We start from the raw sequence: 6,014 nt of genomic DNA on the forward strand, positions 1-6,014 counted from the left end.
TATTAAAGAGGTTTATTAATTAGATTGACATTGTGATGTCATAATGGGAGTGATAATGTGATGTCATAATGGAAGTACTAAAGTGGTTTATTAATAAGAGTGACCTTGTGATGTCATAATGGGAGTATTATAGTGGTTTATTAATGAGTGACATTGTGATGTCATAATGGGAGTGGCTAAGTGATGTTAAAATGGGAGTAACAGTGTGACATCATAGTGGGAGTGACAATGTGATGTCATAATGGTAATACTATAGTAGTTTATTAATGAGAGTGACATTGTGATGTCATAATGGAAGTATTAAAGTGGTTTATTAATGAGAGTGACATTGTGATGTCATACTGGGAGTGGCTAAGTGATGTTAAAATCTGAGTAACAGTGTTACGTCATAGTGGGAGTGAGAATGTGATGTCATAATGGGAATACTATAGTGATTATTAATGAGAGTGACAATGTGATGTCATAATGGGAGTATTAAAGTGGTTTATTAATGAGAGTTACATTGTGATGTCATAATGGGAGTGGCTAAGTGATGTTAAAATCGGAGTAACAGCGTTACGTCATAGTGGGAGTGAGAATGTGATGTCATAATGGGAATACTATAGTGATTATTAATGAGAGTGACATTGTGATGTCATAATGGGAGTATTAAAGTGGTTTATTAATTAGATTGACATTGTGATGTCATAATGGGAGTGATAATGTGATGTCATAATGGAAGTACTAAAGTGGTTTATTAATAAGAGTGACAATGTGATGTCATAATGGGAGTATTATAGTGGTTTATTAATGAGTGACATTGTGATGTCATAATGGGAGTGGCTAAGTGATGTTAAAATGGGAGTAACAGTGTGACATCATAGTGGGAGTGACAATGTGATGTCATAATGGGAATACTATAGTGGTTTATTAATGAGAGTGACATTGTGATGTCATAATGGAAGTATTAAAGTGGTTTATTAATGAGAGTGACATTGTGATGTCATAATGGGAGTGGCTAAGTGATGTTAAAATCAGAGTAACAGCGTTACGTCATAGTAGGAGAGAGAATATGATGTCATAATGGGAATACTATAGTGATTATTAATGAGAGTGACATTGTGATGTCATAATGGGAGTATTAAAGTGGTTTATTAATTAGATTGACATTGTGATGTCATAATGGGAGTATTAAAGTGGTTTATTAATGAGAGTGACATTGTGATGTCAAAACGGGTGTGGCTAAGTGATGTTAAAATGGGAATGGCAAAGTGATGTTAAAATTAAAGTGACATTGTGACATCATAATAGGAGTGATAATGTGATGTCATAATGGAAGTACTAAAGTGGTTTATTAATAAGAGTGACATTGTGATGTCATAATGGGAGTATTATAGTGGTTTATTAATGAGTGACATTGTGATGTCATAATGGGAGTGGCTAAGTGATGTTAAAATCGGAGTAACAGTGTGACATCATAGTGGGAGTGACAATGTGATGGATAAGTGATGTTAAAATGGGAGTAACAGTGTTACATCATAGTGGGAGTGACAATGTGAAGTCATAATGGGAATACTATAGTGGTTTATTAATGAGAGTGACATTGTGATGTCATAATGGAAGTATTAAAGTGGTTTATTAATGAGAGTGACATTGTGATGTCATAATGGGAGTGGCTAAGTGATGTTAAAATCGGAGTAACAGCGTTACGTCATAGTGGGAGTGAGAATGTGATGTCATAATGGGAATACTATAGTGATTATTAATGAGAGTGACATTGTGATGTCATAATGGGAGTATTAAAGTGGTTTATTAATTAGATTGACATTGTGATGTCATAATGTAAGTATTAAAGTGGTTTATTAATAAGAGTGACATTGTGATCTCAAAATGAGAGTGGCTAAGTGATGTTAAAATCGGAGTAACAGCGTGACGTCATAGTGGGAGTGACAATGTGATGTCATAATGGGAATACTATAGTGGTTTATTAATAAGAGTGACATTGTGATGTCATAATGGGAGTGGCTAAGTGTTGTTAAAATCGGAGTAACAGCGTGACGTCATAGTGGAAGTGACAATGTGATGTCATAATGGGAATACTATATTAATTTATTATTGAGATAGACATTGTGATGTCATAATGGGAGTATTAAAGTGGTTTATTAATGAAAGTGACATTGTGATGTCATAATGTGAGTACTACAGTGTTTTGGTTAATGAGAGTGGCATTGTGATGTCATAATGGGAGTGGCTAAGTGAGGGTAAAATGGGAGTGACATTGTGATGTCATAATGGGAATGGCAAAGTGATGTTAAAATTAAAGTGCCATTGTGACATTATAATGGGAGTGATAATTTGATGTCATAATGGAAGTACTAAAGTGGTTTATTAATAAGAGTGACATTGTGATGTCATAATGGGAGTGGCTAAGTAATGTTAAAATGGGAGTAACAGTGTGACATCATAGTGGGAGTGGCAATGTGATGTCATAGTGGGAAAGACAATGTAATGTCATAATGGGAAAACTATAGTGGTTTAATAATGAGAGTGACATTGTGATGTCACAATGGGAGTATCAAAGTGGTTTATTAATGAGAGTGACATTGTGATGTCATAATGGGAGTGGCTAAGTGAAGGTAAAATGGGAGTGACATTGTGATGTCATAATGGGAATGGCAAAGTGATGTTAAAATGAAAGTGACATTGTGACATCATAATGAGAGTGACATTGTGATGTCAAAATGGGAGTGGCTAAGTGATGTTAAAATGGGAATGGCAAAGTGATGTTAAAATTAAAGTGACATTGTGACATCATAATAGGAGTGATAATGTGATGTCATAATGGAAGTATTAAAGTGGATTATTAATGAGAGTTACATTGTGATGTCATAATGGGATTGGCTAAGTGATGTTAAAATCGGAGTAACAGCGTTACATCATAGTGGGAGTGGGAATGTGATGTCATAATGGGAATACTATAGTGATTATTAATGAGAGTGACATTGTGATGTCATAATGGGAGTATTAAAGAGGTTTATTAATTAGATTGACATTGTGATGTCATAATGGGAGTGATAATGTGATGTCATAATGGAAGTACTAAAGTGGTTTATTAATAAGAGTGACCTTGTGATGTCATAATGGGAGTATTATAGTGGTTTATTAATGAGTGACATTGTGATGTCATAATGGGAGTGGCTAAGTGATGTTAAAATGGGAGTAACAGTGTGACATCATAGTGGGAGTGACAATGTGATGTCATAATGGTAATACTATAGTAGTTTATTAATGAGAGTGACATTGTGATGTCATAATGGAAGTATTAAAGTGGTTTATTAATGAGAGTGACATTGTGATGTCATACTGGGAGTGGCTAAGTGATGTTAAAATCTGAGTAACAGTGTTACGTCATAGTGGGAGTGAGAATGTGATGTCATAATGGGAATACTATAGTGATTATTAATGAGAGTGACAATGTGATGTCATAATGGGAGTATTAAAGTGGTTTATTAATTAGATTGACATTGTGATGTCATAATGGGAGTATTAAAGTGGTTTATTAATGAGAGTGACATTGTGATGTCAAAATGGGAGTGGCTAAGTGATGTTAAAATCGGAGTAACAGCGTGACGTCATAGTGGGAGTGACAATGTGATGTCATAATTGGAATACTATAGTGGTTTATTAATGAGATTGACATTGTGATGTCATAATGGGAGTATTAAAGTGGTTTATTAATTAGATTGACATTGTGATGTCATAATGGGAGTATTAAAGTGGTTTATTAATGAAAGTGACATTGTGATGTCATAATTGGAGTATTAAAGTGGTTTATTAATGAGAGTGACATTGTGATGTCCTAATGGAAGTGGCTAAGTGATGTTAAAATCGGAGTAACAGCGTGACGTCATAGTGGGAGTGACAATGTGATGTCATAATGGGAATACTATAGTGGTTTATTAATGAGAGTGACATTGTGATGTCATAATGGGAGTATTATAGTGGTTTATTAATGAGAGTGACATTGTGATGTCATAATGGGAGTGGCTAAGTGATGTTAAAATCGGAGTAACAGCGTGACGTCATAGTGGGAGTGACAATGTGATGTCATAATGGGAATACTATAGTGGTTTATTAATGAGAGTGTCATTGTGATGTCATAATGGGATTATTAAAGTGGTTTATTAATGAGTGACATTGTGATGTCATAATGGGAGTGGCTAAGTGATGTTAATATGGGAGTAACAGTGTGACATCATAGTAGGAGTGACAATGTGATGTCATAATGGGAATACTATATTAATTTATTATTGAGATAGACATTGTGATGTCATAAAAAGAGTATTAAAGTGGTTTATTAATGAAAGTGACATTGTGATGTCATAATGTGAGTACTACAGTGTTTTGGTTAATGAGAGTGGCATTGTGATGTCATAATGGGAGTGTCTAAGTGAGGGTAAAATGGGAGTGACATTGTGATGTCATAATGGGAATGGCAAAGTGATGTTAAAGTTAAAGTGACATTGTGACATTATAATGGGAGTGATAATGTGATGTCATAATGGAAGTACTAAAGTGGTTTATTAATAAGAGTGACATTGTGATGTCATAATTTTTGTATTAAAGTGGTTTATTAATGAGTGACATTGTGATGTCATAATGGGAGTGGCTAAGTAATGTTAAAATGGGAGTAACAGTGTGACGTCATAGTGGGAGTGGCAATGTGATGTCATAGTGGGAAAGACAATGTAATGTCATATTGGGAAAACTATAGTGGTTTAATAATGAGAGTGACATTGTGATGTCACAATGGGAGTATCAAAGTGGTTTATTAATGAGAGTGACATTGTGATGTCATAATGGGAGTGGCTAAGTTAAGGTAAAATGGGAGTGACATTGTGATGTCATAATGGGAATGGCAAAGTGATGTTAAAATGAAAGTGACATTGTGACATCATAATGGGAGTGATAATGTGATGTCATAATGGAAGTACTAAAGTGGTTTATTAATAAGAGTGACATTGTGATGTCATAATGGGAGTATTATAGTGGTTTATTAATGAGTGACATTGTGATGTCATAATGGGAGTGGCTAAGTGATGTTAAAATGGGAGTAACAGTGTGACATCATAGTGGGAGTGAGAATGTGATGTCATAATGGGAATACTATAGTGGTTTATTAATGAGTGGCATTGTGATGTCATAATGGGAGTGTCTAAGTGAGGGTAAAATGGGAGTGACATTGTGATATCATAATGGGAATGGCAAAGTGATGTTAAAGTTAAAGTGACATTGTGACATTATAATGGGAGTGATAATGTGATGTCATAATGGAAGTACTAAAATGGTTTATTAATAAGAGTGACATTGTGATGTCATAATTTTTGTATTAAAGTGGTTTATTAATGAGTGACATTGTGATGTCATAATGGGAGTGGCTAAGTAATGTTAAAATGGGAGTAACAGTGTGACGTCATAGTGGGAGTGGCAATGTGATGTCATAGTGGGAAAGACAATGTAATGTCATATTGGGAAAACTATAGTGGTTTAATAATGAGAGTGACATTGTGATGTCACAATGGGAGTATCAAAGTGGTTTATTAATGAGAGTGACATTGTGATGTCATAATGGGAGTGGCTAAGTTAAGGTAAAATGGGAGTGACATTGTGATGTCATAATGGGAATGGCAAAGTGATGTTAAAATGAAAGTGACATTGTGACATCATAATGGGAGTGATAATGTGATGTCATAATGGAAGTACTAAAGTGGTTTATTAATAAGAGTGACATTGTGATGTCATAATGGGAGTATTATAGTGGTTTATTAATGAGTGACATTGTGATGTCATAATGGGAGTGGCTAAGTGATGTTAAAATGGGAGTAACAGTGTGACATCATAGTGGGAGTGAGAATGTGATGTCATAATGGGAATACTATAGTGGTTTATTAATGAGAGTGACATTGTGATGTCATAATGGGAGTATTAAAGTGGTTTATTAATTAGATTGACATTGTGATGTCATAATGGGAGTA

The sequence above is a fragment of the Taudactylus pleione genome, unplaced genomic scaffold (assembly GCF_031769625.1).
Source record: "Taudactylus pleione unplaced genomic scaffold, aTauple2 ptg000642l, whole genome shotgun sequence".
NCBI classification, from domain to species: Eukaryota; Metazoa; Chordata; class Amphibia; order Anura; family Myobatrachidae; genus Taudactylus; species Taudactylus pleione.